Genomic DNA, 15,189 nt, shown 5'->3' with positions numbered 1-15,189 from the left:
AACGACATGCAGACGTCGGTCGCGACAACAAGGGGAAGAAGAGTTCGGCGCGCGCCTCTCCGATTCGGCGATTACGTCGCGAAGTAGAATTAGGATTCTCTTTTTCCTTTTAGATTTTATTTCCTTTTTATGTCTTTCTTATTTTTGGTAACTTAGTTATTTTAATGAGTCGAGCATATCTATAAGCTCCGTTTCGGGTTTTCTTTGTTGGTTCTTTCCCGAGATGCATTAGGTTTAGAAGTCGAACCAACCCTAGGGTCCTTAGTCTATAAATAGGGCTTTGTTTATCAAGTTACGGATGAATAAGAATTACAATATTTGCCCACAAAATACGTGAGTTTATCTAAACCTAGTTCGCCGCTGCCCGACGGAGAATCCTCCGCGCACAGCCGCTGCTAGAAGACGCCGCCGATCCTGTGTAGGACGCCGGAGTTATCGTTGGATCGCCGCGCAACCCCGCCGCCGATCACGTTGAGGTAATAAGGCCTTAACATCTGGTGCTTTCATCCAGTACTCATGAAAGGTTTCGACAATAACGGCAAGGCCGTTTGGGGGGGGGGGACACAACGATTCCTACCCGCCATACAGATTCGGGGGTCGTCCGCCGAGGACGAACCGCCGCGACGGTGGGGGTTTCCACCGACAACATGGGGACGACGGCGGGGGGGAGATTCGCCAACCCGAGGAGTCGCGCAGGGAAGAGACCAACACTACTACCTTGGCTCAGGTTTTGGAGAGGTTGGAACGTTTGGAGAAATTCGATTCAGCGAGGGAAGATCCGGATCGCCGCGGCGGGAATCTTGGAAGTTCTTGGTCACGCGGAGCGGTGAATCCGCCAGAGTATGACGACGAAGACGATTGGGGATTTGATGAGACACGTCGCATGCGCAACGGAGGGACATTTGTTCGGGGTAAAAACCCTAATTGGGGTTTACGCGAGGGGCAACCCGACACGAGGCTGAGACGCGATCAATGGGGTCGCCATGGTCCGGGATGGACGATGCAGGGAACCCCCAACTCGAGGCTGGCGCCCGGAGGGTTCGATCAATCATACGACCGGCCTCCGACATGCTGGGACCCCCCCCAGCGATATCAGGGTACCGTGCCTGGTTTCGACAGACCACCGGGGGTAAAGATGGATCCGCCCAGGTTCGACGGGTCAGACGCGACTAATTGGATCGCAAGAGTCCAATATTATTTCAATCACCTTATGATGCCCGAGGCTCAACGATTACATTACGCGGTGATGCTGTTTGATCAACCTGCAGCTGAATGGGTCTTTAATTACTGCGCGAATAACGAATTCGTCACGTGGAATGAGTTTCTGGGGGACGTTCGCCACCGTTTCGATAGAAAGAGTTTTCAAAATTACTTTGGGTTGTTGGCCAAACTCACGCAAACGGGATCACTTTTGGAGTACCACAATACATTTGAAAAATATTTGAATCGGGTCCATGGAGTCCCGGAATCAGAGTTATTCACTTTGTTCGTAGCTGGCCTCAAACCGGACATTCAGGAGCGCGTGAAGTTGCACAGACCGGAATCATTGGCAGCCGCGATGGCCTTGATTTTGGAGTGGACGGAGGAGATACATGACCGTGGGGCACAGGCAGCCTTTTCAACCGTGCCTCGTCGCGCTTGGCAGAATCGTGATGGACGGGGGCAGTCAAGTACCTCGGCAGCACCGACATCCGCATCGGTCACAACCGCCGTGGGCCAGACCACGGGTTCAGTGGGTCGCAGTGGGGAAAGGCCGCGACCCGGCATGATACGGGTATCCCAAGCGGAAAAGGCGGAGCGAGCTCGTCAGGGTTTGTGTTATTATTGCCCCGAGAAGTGGATTGTAGGGCACGTGTGCAAACAGCGATTGCTATGCTATGCGGAGGAGGACGATGAGAACGACGGTGTTGCGGAGGACCAAGCGGTTGATGAGTCTGTGCCAACAGATATTTCGCATATTCACGCGATGGACGGTGGTCGTCGTTCTCGTCCGATGAAGGTCGTGGGATGCATACAGGACCACGAGGTGTGTGTCTTAATTGACACGGGTAGCGACAGGGATTTTCTACACCCTAAGATTGCGGAATCGTTACACTTACCCCTCTCGCCGATAAGGCCGTTCAAGGTAGTTGTAGGCAACGGGGGGGCCTTACTGTGCACTCACGTGTCCAAACAGACGAAGTTGGAGGTACAAGGGTCGGTGTTCTTGGTGGATTTACATATACTGCCTATTCACGGCCCAGATGTAATTCTAGGAATGGATTGGCTGGAGTCGTTGGGCAAGGTGACCGCAGATTTCGCAGGAAAAACTTTGGAATTCACTCACAAGGAGCGACCTATTACTTTGAAGGGGGTGGTACCACCGCCCCGCAAGATAGACAGAACGTCCTTGGCTGCTTTGATGTCTCCATCGATCGGGTTAGAGGTTTTTGAGATCATGCTCTTGGAACCGGAAACCACTATTACCACACAAGATGTCCGGGAGGATTTTCCTGCTGATCTAACACCACCCATCACGACAGTGTTGGAGACCTTCCGACCGGTGTTCAACATGCCATCCGGGATGCCTCCGTCACGCCCCTATGATCACCGGGTACATTTGTTGCCAGGCACGAAGCCAATCAACGTCAGGCCGTATCGCTATCCCTACTTTCAGAAAAACGAGATAGAGCGGCAGGTCAAAGAGATGCTCGAGCAAGGTATCATCCAGAGAAGCAACAGTCCGTTTTCTTCACCGGTACTCCTTATTCGTAAGAAAGACGGTACCTTCCGCTTCTGCATCGACTATCGTGCGCTGAACACCGCCACAGTGCCGGATCATTTCCCTATCCCGACAGCGGACGAGCTTTTTGATGAATTGGGTAAAGCTCGTGTTTTCACCAAGCTTGACTTGCGATCAGGTTACCATCAGATAAGGATGCATGACGAAGATGTATTTAAGACGGCTTTTCGTACCCATGACGGACATTTCGAATTCTTGGTGATGCCTTTTGGGTTGACGAATGCCCCGTCTACATTCCAGGCGGCAATGAACGCGATTTTTCAACCTATGCTACGAAAGTTCGTCATTGTCTTTTTCGACGACATACTGGTTTACAGCCCGACTATGGAAGTTCATGAAGAACACTTGTCCGCAGTATTGATGGTTCTGCAGACCAATAGTTTCGTCGTCAAATTATCAAAGTGCTCTTTCTGCAAATCGACCGTGGAATATTTGGGACACTTGATCAGCAATGGATCCCTTAAAGCAGACCCAAATAAAATTAGTGCAATGACGGCTTGGCCGAAACCAAAGAATGTGAGACAGCTTCGCGGGTTTTTGGGATTAACCGGCTATTACCGCCGCTTCATAGCCGGATACGCCTTGATTGCGTCTCCCTTGACGGATCTGTTGAAAAAGGATGCCTTTGTATGGACCCCGGAAGCAGATTCGAGTTTCTTAGACCTGAAAGGAGCAATGACGACAGCCCCCGTACTTCGTCTGCCGGATTTTGATAAGACTTTCTGCGTCGAGACGGATGCCTCGAACACGGGCATTGGGGCAGTGCTACTCCAAGACAATCACCCAATTGCATTCTTCAGTAAGAAACTGGGTCCGCGACGACGGGTCGCGTCCACTTATCACAAGGAATTATATGCCATCGTCGAATCAGTGCAGAAATGGCGTCAGTATCTGTTAGGGAGGGAGTTTGTCATTCGGAGTGATCAGAGGAGCTTGAAAGAATTGCTCCATGCGATAGTGCAAACGCCGGATCAGCAGCTGTATGCGCGCAAACTCATGGGATATAAGTTCCGTATTGAGTACAAGAAGGGGAGCACAAACCGAGCAGCCGACGCGTTGTCCCGCCGCGAGGAAGCCGAGCAGCCTGACCTGCACGAAGACGCGTCCTCGACAGCCGAGGCGAACCTGGACACAGACACGACCTCGGACGCCGACGAGGGCGACGAAGCAGCGCACGCGTGCGCCCTCCTCACAGCAGCGTCCCATCCTATTCCGCACCTTGTGGACTTGCTTCGTCGGGAAACATCTTCGTCCCCGGAGATGCGGGAGATCACGAGGGACATAAAGGAGGGGCGGGCCCTACCGCATTTATCATTGGTGAACGGGCTGGTATACTACAATCGTCGAATATTTGTGAGCTCACGATCATCGGCACGGACGCCTATATTGATCGAATACCACAGCTCGAAATCAGCGGGCCACCCTGGGTTCGAGCGTACGCTGCGTCGCGTGACTGCGGATTTTTACTGGCCGAATATGAAGAAGGAGGTAAAGCAGTTCGTCGAAGCTTGCGTGGTGTGCCAGACGACGAAGTACTCTACCCAGAAGCCTGCAGGGTTGTTACAACCGCTACCAATTCCGTCCCAAGTGTGGGAGGATGTCTCCATGGACTTTATTACGGGTTTGCCGCAATCACGGGGCTACACTGTAGTCATGGTGGCCGTGGACCGTTTGTCTAAATATGCACATTTTGCCCCATTGCCGACGAATTTTGATACGATAAAAGTGGCCAATGTGTTTATTGATACAGTTGTTCGCCATCACGGTTTTCCGAAGACGTTGGTCTCGGACAGGGACTCGGTGTTCTTAAACCAATGTTGGAAGGATTTGATGCGGCTTAGTGGCACGAAATTGAACTTCTCAACGGCTTACCACCCGCAATCGGACGGTCAGACGGAGGTACGGAACAGGGGATTGGAGCAGTATCTGCGAGCGTTCACTGCCGATCGTCCATCCAAGTGGTCAAATTTTCTACCTTGGGCGGAGCTGGCTTTGAATTGTTTCCATCATGCGGCCTTGGGAATGTCTCCGTGCAAGGCCCTCTATGGCCGGGACCCACCGAGCTTGATTTTTGCGGAACCTTCGAGGTCGACGCCACCGGAGGCGGCGGAATTGATACGCCAACGAGGGGAGTTATTGGTGGAGTTAAGGCGAAATTTGGAACGCGCACAGCAGCGTATGCGCGAATCCGCTAACAAACATCGTCGCCACTTGGAGTTTAAGGTGGGTGACTTGGTCCTATTGAAGCTCCAACCATATAGGCAGCACTCGGTGGCTCGTCCACGGTCGGCCAAGCTAGCTCGTCGCTACTATGGCCCGTTTGAGGTATTAGAGCGTATTGGACCAGTTGCATATCGATTGCGCTTGCCGGAAGGGAGTAGGATCCACAACGTATTTCATGTGAGCCTCCTTCGCGCGTTTGTGGCAGGCAACGACTCGGGAATGGGCATGGACCTGCCGTCTGAATTCTTTGGAGATCGGCCGGTTGTCTATCCGGTCCGGGTGTTGGACAGACGCATGTTATGGCACGATGATCGACCCTTGGAGCATGTGTTGGTTCGTTGGTCCGATGGAACTGAGTCGCCGACGTGGGAACCGCTGGAACTAGTGCAGCGCAAGTTTCCAAATGTGCTCCTTGAGGACAAGGAGGTTGCTATGGAGGGGGGAGTTGATACGATTCCCAGGCAACCACCGCATCAACACAACGCCGAGCTGCGCGACGCCGAGCTGCACGATGCCGAGCTGCGCGACGCCGAAGAGCACAATGCCGAGCTGCATGGCGACGCCGAAAATCTGCATGGCGACGTCGAGAGATCGGAGGGAAGATCAGCGAGAGGCGAGAACGACATGCAGACGTCGGTCGCGACAACAAGGGGAAGAAGAGTTCGGCGCGCGCCTCTCCGATTCGGCGATTACGTCGCGAAGTAGAATTAGGATTCTCTTTTTCCTTTTAGATTTTATTTCCTTTTTATGTCTTTCTTATTTTTGGTAACTTAGTTATTTTAATGAGTCGAGCATATCTATAAGCTCCGTTTCGGGTTTTCTTTGTTGGTTCTTTCCCGAGATGCATTAGGTTTAGAAGTCGAACCAACCCTAGGGTCCTTAGTCTATAAATAGGGCTTTGTTTATCAAGTTACGGATGAATAAGAATTACAATATTTGCCCACAAAATACGTGAGTTTATCTAAACCTAGTTCGCCGCTGCCCGACGGAGAATCCTCCGCGCACAGCCGCTGCTAGAAGACGCCGCCGATCCTGTGTAGGACGCCGGAGTTATCGTTGGATCGCCGCGCAACCCCGCCGCCGATCACGTTGAGGTAATAAGGCCTTAACAGAGAGAGATTCCTCCATTGATTGAGCTCCTGATTTCTGAGTGAATTCCTCAAACGAATTGTAGAGCTGCGCGAGCGCGACGAGACCGGATTGAATCGAATCTGAGCTAGCAGATCCGCATTTCAATTTCTCGAATTCCGATTCGAAACTCACTTGATCTAATCTCGAAGGTAGACTGATTGATCTGAATTTTGTTTGTGAGATGGCCATTTCGTTGATTTTGTTTCTTCGATTGAAAATGTTTGTTGATTTTGAAAGAGAAGGTGTTGGATGTCGTTGAGTTTGAGCTGGTTGAAGAAGTTGGAAATGGAGAGGTGAATTTATAGGGACAAGCATGAATTTAATTTTGGGCAGAAATTGGTGATGTTGCATGTTGGCCTTATTAGATTTATGTTTTTTAAACCAAAAAAGGGATAAATTATGATAAAATAATAAAATGTAGAGAAATGGTATGGCAAGTGTCTTGATAAGATTGAGCAAAAAATGTAGGTGGATTACGTGGCTTTCATGCAAATGCCATGTCTCTTTAATTCATTTGGAGCCAACAATAACAAAATTCAATTCTTTTATTCTGAAAAGCTCAACGCATAACGTGCTCCTTGAGAGACACAAAATCTATTTTTAGCTTTTTTGCAGAGAAAATAACTTTTTTAATCCGCCAAAATGCTCCACTTTAATTCGATATAGACTTTAAAAATTCAAAAAATTTTGATAAAACTGTGTAAGTATGTATTCTATTTTCTTAATAAAATATTGTAATCATAAATTTTCTGCAAAATAAATCTATATTACATAATCATAACTTTTCATAGTGTTCTGATTAAATAAATTAGTATTAATAAATGAAAAAGCGCAATATCACTGCGTTCTGCTCTGCAAATCAATCCCATACATTTGGGAAGACATGAGTGGCCGACTCTTCACTCGCCACGTGTCTTAATTGGTTCCATTTCAATAATGCACCAATTCCATTTTGGTCATTTATTTCTTAGTGTCACATGACACGTTGCGCATCTCATATTGGCCACTTCAACACAATAGTCCCATACCCATTTCCCTTTTATATATAGGTTGAGTAAATAACAAATTCAAAGTTGGCCAACTCTTTCAAAAAATATATAAAAAAATGCGAACAAATTTATTTCTCCCTTACTTTGAATCCAGCCATCGGTCTATGTCAAGAGAAGATACAGAACGCCTATTTTGTCTTTTTTCTCAACCTTTTTTCTATTTATTTATTTATGTGATGCCAATTATTTTAGTAAGCGAAGTTTCAGCAAGTTCGTTTATTATATTTTGTCCGGAATGGATAGTTAAATATAGCTACTGAATAGATTATTTTAATGTTTTGCTTCAAACATGGTAACGATTTTTTGACACATTAAATTCTAGCGATACTATTATTACATTATAATGGTGCATTATTAGTCGATGTGCATTATTCAACTGAAAATCTGCATTATTACACTATAATGGTGCATTATTAGTCGGTGTGCATTATTCAACTAAAAATCTGCATTATTAAATGACACGTGGCATCAATCTAACCGTCGGATGATAAAATCGTGGGGCTGAGATTAAAAAGAACAGTAGAACAAAAGATAAAAAAATGAATACATCCCTATATATATATATATATATATATATATATATATATATATATAATATTTTACTAAGGATTACATGCATTATGTAAAAAAGTAGTACATTTTTGGTTTGTTAGAGGTATTTATGAGAAATATAAATTAGAGTATGAGATCATATCATAAAATATAAAGAAATGTATAAGTACTATTTTTAGTGGACGTACACAAAATGTAGTAAAATATAAAGAAATATAAAGAAATGTATAAGTACTATTTTTAGAGGTATTTAGTGGACGTACACAAAATGTACTATTTTTAGGGCAATCAAACCAGCCCTAATGGGAGACACGAGGAATAATATTTAGATATCATGTGTTGATAATGCTTGACTTATAAGGTTGAATAAATTAGTTAATATATTCGTAAGCTAGTTCGAGAGTATATATAAGCTACTCCATTAATTAATTAATTTGGTAGTATTATACTTATGTTAACCTTTTTTTGTTATAAAAATGGATTTTAGGTGATACGTCATACCTTAATGAGTGATTTTTAAGGATCAAATTCACAGTACAATCACGGGTATTAAGATTTGTTAATTAATTTCTTAACTAAGAGCAACTTGATTTTGTCAATAACTTGCTATTTCAAAAATCACGCACTCTATTTCTTGCTATGCCGCCCCGACAAAATACTCTCCTTCCGTTCCACAGTAATAGAAGTATTTCATTTTCTGCACTCGTTTTGAAAAAAATGATACTATTAAATAGTTAAAGTGGAGAAAGAGTAAAGTAAGTGAGATAATAATATAGAGAAGAGTCTTATCTACAATATTCTCTCTTACTTTACTTTTTTTTCCACTTTAACTATTTATAATTATTTTTTCAAAATGAGTGCGAAAAATGAAATGCCTCTATTACTATGGAACAAAGGGAGTATAAAATTAAAGGTCGATTAGACAATTTAAAAAAAAAGAAAGATTATAGTTATGTGTTTTTATAATGGATGAAATTAAACATTAGAATTAATTTTTTCCCACATGATAGACATAATTACCTTTTAAACTATAACTGCGCTAAATTTATTTCACTACATTTTTTCCTCAAATTTGTATTTGTATTTGAAAGCTTATTGATGTACTTTTCTTTTAAGCATTAAGATATGAAGGAAATTAGTAATGAGATTTAAACTTGTCTTCCATGGTATATAAGAGATGGGTCAAAGGATTTTTAGTTACATGGCATGGCACACAAGGGGTTTAAAATTAAGACCTCTCTATTAATAGTAGAATTTTAAATCACAGAATACTCTAAAAATACATAGAATTTTAAATCAACATATCTCAATCACATACATACAAAAATTTTGCAACCTCTCGTCACACTCAAATCACTAATGATTAGTGACAATGTTAAGAAGATTAACCCTACTTCTCACCAATTCCCTAAACACCCTCTCCAAACCCTCTTCAATCCCATCAACACAACAATCAAGATTTTGCAAACTCACCATCACCCTCTCCTTATCAAATCCACCAATATTCCTCAAAGCCAAATCTACACATCCAACCTCATTCACAACACCTTGATCATCTCGATGTTCACATTTGTTACGCACCACCCGAGACCTAACCGAAAACGACAACGACGACGACGAGAAGAAGAAAAAGAGCAAGGCGCTCCTAAACACCCCAACGGTGACGCCCCTCAAAACATCCGACGCCTTGAATTTCTTGAGCGCCTTGAGGCTTTTCTTGACGCATTTTTTCACCCGCTTCCGTGACTCCGCGTAAGAAGCGACGCCGTTTTGGAAAGCTGCGTTGCGGCGCAGCGCGGACTGGAGGGCTCGGGCGCTCTCCTTCGCCATCTGCGCTACTTCTCGGATGCTGCTGCAGCAGTCGAGGAGCGCTACCGATTCGTCGAGGGCGTGGTCGATCGATCTTTGTGTGAGGTTGTTGTTAATGGAGTTGTTGTAAAGCTCGGCCAGCGTTGCTAGGCTGGAGATGATGGTGTTTGAGGTGAGAGAAATGGATTTGAGCTTGTCTAGTTGAGCTTCGAATTGTGTTGGATGCAGCCTTGATGGGAGACTGATAGACCTAATGTCCATTTAAAGAGAGTTTTGGGAAATGGTGGTGTTGATTAATTTTGCAAATTAATGGTTGGTGATTGTATATATAGTATATATGTAGGGAGATGATCCAAACAACTTTGTGAAATGAATAATGACTGTATTTTTTATATTGACTTTGTTGGGATTTTCACTATCAATCCAGCATAATATAATGTTTTTTGAAAAGATTAGGGTGATGGAGGGCTAGAGGAGAGACAGTGTTTAATATTTTTAAATTGCATTGAATATTGACCATGGACTAATGTTAGAATTTATATTTGTCTCTCTGCCTCCCCAATCAATACTAGCTAGGATTCATTCGACCAATTCCAGTCCCATTTTTATTTTATGTCACTTGAAGGACTTTCAACGTATTTGTACGTACCACCTTGAATTGCTATTGCTAATGGCTGCTAACATTTTTTAAATATAAATCATACTCCTAATTACACCACGAAAGCCACGTGGCATCCTACCATACAAGGATTATATGGTACTCCCCCGTCCTATAATAGATGGCACACTTGGGGATTGACACGAGATTTTAGGTGAAGTTGTTTTGTGTGTTAGGTGGAGAGAGAAGATAGTATATTTATATTAATGTGAGAGGGAGCGCTTTCTAAAAAAGGAAATATGACATCTTTTGTGGGACAAACTAAAAAGGAAAGTGTGACATCTATTATGGGACGAAGGGAATACTGCCTCCGTTTCTCCATAATTGAGTCATTTTTCCATTTTGGGAAGTTTCCTCATATTTGAGTCATTTTCCTATATAGTAACTTTTTTCTCTCTCTTATTTTACTCTCTCTTACTTTATTCTCTCTACTTTATTCACTTTCTATTTTATCTTTCTCTTACTTTTTTATCTATTTATTTAACATATTCAACATCACTTTCTTAAACTCCGTGCCAAAATTTTTTACCTCAACTATGAAGAAACGGAGGAAGTAATATTCATTTTTGCCTATAGAACTATGTTTAGAAAACATTGACCATGGCAGAACTTTATTTCAAGAATATAATCTTCACTACTACCATTTCCAAAAGACATGATCAATATGGATGTTGTAAATTAGCTTAACATTGTTTCGACACAATTAGTGTTTTACTACACTAGAATGAATTAATCTTGAACAAAACCAATGATTTCAGCATCAATATATTAATTATTGCTAGCTAGATGCTAAAAGGTTTGGTGAAAAGGCAGAATATAGGTAGAATTCTGTATATGAAATGAAAATGAGTTGGCATGATAGGCTATGTAAGGCAGACAAGGAAGCACTCCGAATATATATGTGTCATTAGATTTATATTCAAATCTATTCTCTCAATCCTTGGAAATTGGTGGATTTGCTAATTATTGATTGATCCAACAATCAGAGATTTGGAGTGGGATCACGGTGGTTGCAAAATATACAAATGTAGATTTTTATTACACAAACTATAAACAGAAACCATAAAAAGCCTCTTCTAATGAGATTGATGCACAAGGAAGAGGAGACATGGGCATGTGTTTGAAGGCCAGAAAAAGATCCAATTGTATGGTTAGAGAAGTAGAGACATTTACTTTCGTTCAATATTATAAAAAGAAGATATAAAAATCTCATCCCTATATACAAAAGAATCAGATGGAATGCATTTTTATTATAAATCATGTTACCTTACAAGAAACAACTAGTATGAGATTTATGCAGCTCCGATCCACTATAACCATATAACCTAAGGGGCTACTTGGTATGGTGGAATGAAATGACATTACTACCTCCATTCCGTTCTTTTGCTTGGTATTTTATTTCCTTAGGAATTACTATTCCATTCCACATGAGAATAGCTATTGCATCCATTTAGCTAAAGAATGACCATTCCATTCCATTTCATTTTCTTTCTCCTTATTTTAGATTTTAATAAAATTATAATATATTATATTATATAATATTTAAATTCAATATCATCTCAATTTTATAATTTTTAGATTTTACAATAAAACTAAAATTTTAGAATTTTTTAATAGTTAAAAAAAATTCACACTACACACATTATACACACATTGCACACACTACACACATATAGTGCACACACTGCATACGCTACATACACTATACACACTACACAAAATTTACCCACACTACAACATACTACACACACTACATACTTTACACACTAATGAGACTCATATTCACAGATGAACACACACTACATACTTTACACACTAATGAGACTCCTATTCACATATGAAGGGAGTGTCTTTAATGTTTCTCTATTTTACTTTATTAATTTTACATTAAATCATTTTAATTTGTTATAAAGTTTTTAATTATAGGAAACATAATATACATTTTTCCAATCGTATTTCAAAGTCCCCTATGTTAAACGAATGTACTTTATACCATTAAACTATAAAGAACCTTTTAGACAGAAAAAATATTAAATTAATTGTTTTATTCAAAAGTCTAGGACTCTACTTATTAAAAATATCTATAAAATTTAAATATGTTGCGGAGAATTCTAGAAGAATGTGATAATTTCACCCACTTACTATATATACAGAGAACAAGATATACTACTACTATTTTCCAAAACATTCACTTTTATAACTTTAATATATCACATTTCCTCTTCAAATATATTAGAATCAATAATCATTTAAAACATAAAATTTAATCAACTTTTGACCAATTCTACTGATTTAACCAATTTGTCTCTTTAATATCTCTAAGCTTGTATAGGAAGACACCAATGGTAGCTTACCTGGAATGATTTTGTTTAATGAATTTTATTTTATCAGACGATAGTGATAGGTCTAGGCCGGGTGATACTCTTAAATGCTTGAAATTTGAGCTCCTTGTCTTAAGCATTTGGAGATTAAAAAGTGGAGTGGTCATCGGTTATGGTTTGAAGAACATATTATGCAGTTGAATACACCGAGCCTTCTTTACCTTAGCATAGAACTTGAGACTAACAGTTGGAAATATGATGTTTGATACTTTGGAGGAGGATTGTGAAACTGTTTCTACCTTTTTTGTTACCATGCCCATTTTTTTTTCTTTATTTCTTTTCCCAAATTTCCCAAATTGCACTTTTGGGCGTTACAAACGGAATAATGAGATCTTACACAAAATTGTTTGAAAATGATGAACTGTATATATTCAAAACAAAAATATAAGATGTAGAAGTCTTGAGGATAGTAAATGGAATTAGAGAAAGGATAAGAAAAATAATTATAAAAAAACAAATATGTATTTATAATTGTCAATTCTATGTCCTCATTTAACAGATCGAGCCATGAGTAAAAATTATTACTACACTAGTTTCTTTTGATCCTTTGTTGCGATTGCCAGATTTGGTTCCAGAAGCACGGGGTAAGGACTTGGGCATGTTGGTGAGATTGAGATAGTCCTGCAAGTTTTGTGTGAGTCCACCAAGGCCAATGGAAGTGAAGAATTAATAGCATACCTTGTGTTTTTGGGATGGTCGCCCTTGGGGAAAATAGAGTGTTGCAAGAGACGTTGATCAAGTAAGCGAAGCCCGAGGTGTTCGGATAATTCGAGGAAGAGAACTTTGATGAAGATACGAGAAGAAGAGGTGGTGTCTTCTTCAGTGAGACATATGAGGGCCAAAACTCGCCAGGGCAAGGCATCGGTGGCAATCAAATGTGCATAGAACATAGCGAGGTTGGTGAGTTTGATGGTGTCGAGGCGGTGCACAGTTGAATAGTGCTGGGCAAAACATTCGCGGAAGTTGTCATGATAGATTTTGTTCATGAGACACAACCTCTGGCCAACAAGTGCGTAGTAGCGTGAGTAGGTTGTGTTCCGGCAGCAACTCTCCAAAAGCATATTGCAAAGTTCCATCTCCCTACCAACAGCCCCCTCCAGTTTGACAATCTTTAAGAGCTTGTGCCTTGCTTCTTCAAAATTGAGACTTGACTTGATGGCTAAGTAGATGGTTTTGCGGAGGTTAATCAAATTTGTCTCTGTGTCATCCTTGATTGAATCTGCTTCATCTTCATCATCATCATCTTCTGCTTCTTCTTCCTCATCAGGTAGTATTTGCTTCCTTAGATCTTCGTACTTGTTCTCCTTCTGGAGGAAGTGGGGACCGGGATGGAAAACATTTAAACTGTTATGACCATCAATCTCATCCAACAGAGAAACTTGATGAGTGATTTGGTCATCCTGGTTCACCAGGTCGAGTTCTGGAGGGACGCCCTGAAACTTTGCTGCTTTGTGCAACGCAAAGAGGCCTTCGATCAAGAACTGGACGCGCTTATCCAGTTGTCCCTCGTGAAGAATAGTGCGAAAGAGGTCAAAGACAACGATACAAGCACGGTGATAGCAGAGGAAAGAGCCACATTCTATAACAAAGCCAACAGCAACCTCAACGCTATCATTGGTGGGATTTTCCAAAAGCAAAGTGAGCATCTCAAGAGCAATAAGCTCATCAACCACCTGGTGCATCACCAGGTGAGCTATGAACTTGAGGGCCGCAACGAGCTGTGGCTTGTCGTTGCGTTTGTTGGCCCTCTTTAGCACTAGCACGATCCGCCCGACCAGGAGACGTCCTATTTGAGGGAACTTAGTGTTGACCACAGAAGCCAGAGCGGCGAATACATCATCGGTGAAGCCTGGAGATGCCATTTGCGATTTTATGCAGGCTCGGCAGAAGAGGCTCCGGGATGATGTTCTTGTTTTTCATTGCGTTCACTTTGTTCAACACTTCGTTGATGCTCTTCCTCAGAGCCTCCCATTCCGCTCGTTGATACGCGAGGCTGCTTTTATCCCCCTCGATTTCCTTCGTCCTCGGAGGACCTGCTACGTACACACCAACACTCCCTTCCATGTTAAACGATTTCGATGGAAGTTTTGTAATGAGAAAATATAAGGGAGAAGTAGAGCGCATGATTAGTCTAGCTACGTGCCAATATTAAAAATGCAGTGTGTATATTCCCAATATTGAAACTGCAATTGGTTTCTGGCTATGCGTCTTAGGTTTTTTGTCAAGGCTTCAAATTAGAGGCAATGATAAAGTCGTCAACTAGGATGTCGCCTTGGAGATTCAAATATTGGTTGTGATATTCTATTGAGATTTTTTTAAGAGCGAAACTTTTTTTTTGTCTGCAAACTTTGTTAAGGTATCAATTTTGGTCCGTAACATTTGAAAATATCTTCTGAGATCTATGGATTTCGATTTAATATCATTTGAGCTACTTTTTCACTGTTTTAATTTTTTTAGACGAAAATACCCCCAAATCCATGAAGGATATTTTAGTCTATTTACTCTAATTTCTTCAATAAAATATTGAGAAAACATCTTTTTTTAGTTCGCGAACTTTGCTAAAAATATCTTTTTTGGTGTGAGCTTTAATTCCTTTTCAGTTCG

The 15,189-nt window shown here is 41.8% G+C and overlaps 1 pseudogene; it reads right to left on the bottom strand.

Moving 5' to 3' along the window:
• Window positions 1–5,457: 5,457 nt before the first annotated feature.
• On the bottom strand, window positions 5,458–14,649 carry LOC121757355 (annotated as a pseudogene).
• Between the last annotated feature and the right edge of the window lie 540 nt (window positions 14,650–15,189).

The sequence above is a fragment of the Salvia splendens genome, chromosome 1 (assembly GCF_004379255.2).
Source record: "Salvia splendens isolate huo1 chromosome 1, SspV2, whole genome shotgun sequence".
NCBI lineage: Eukaryota > Viridiplantae > Streptophyta > Magnoliopsida > Lamiales > Lamiaceae > Salvia > Salvia splendens.
The sequence above is the reverse complement of the archived record's forward strand: the minus strand, read 5'-3'. Positions and strand labels throughout refer to the sequence as shown.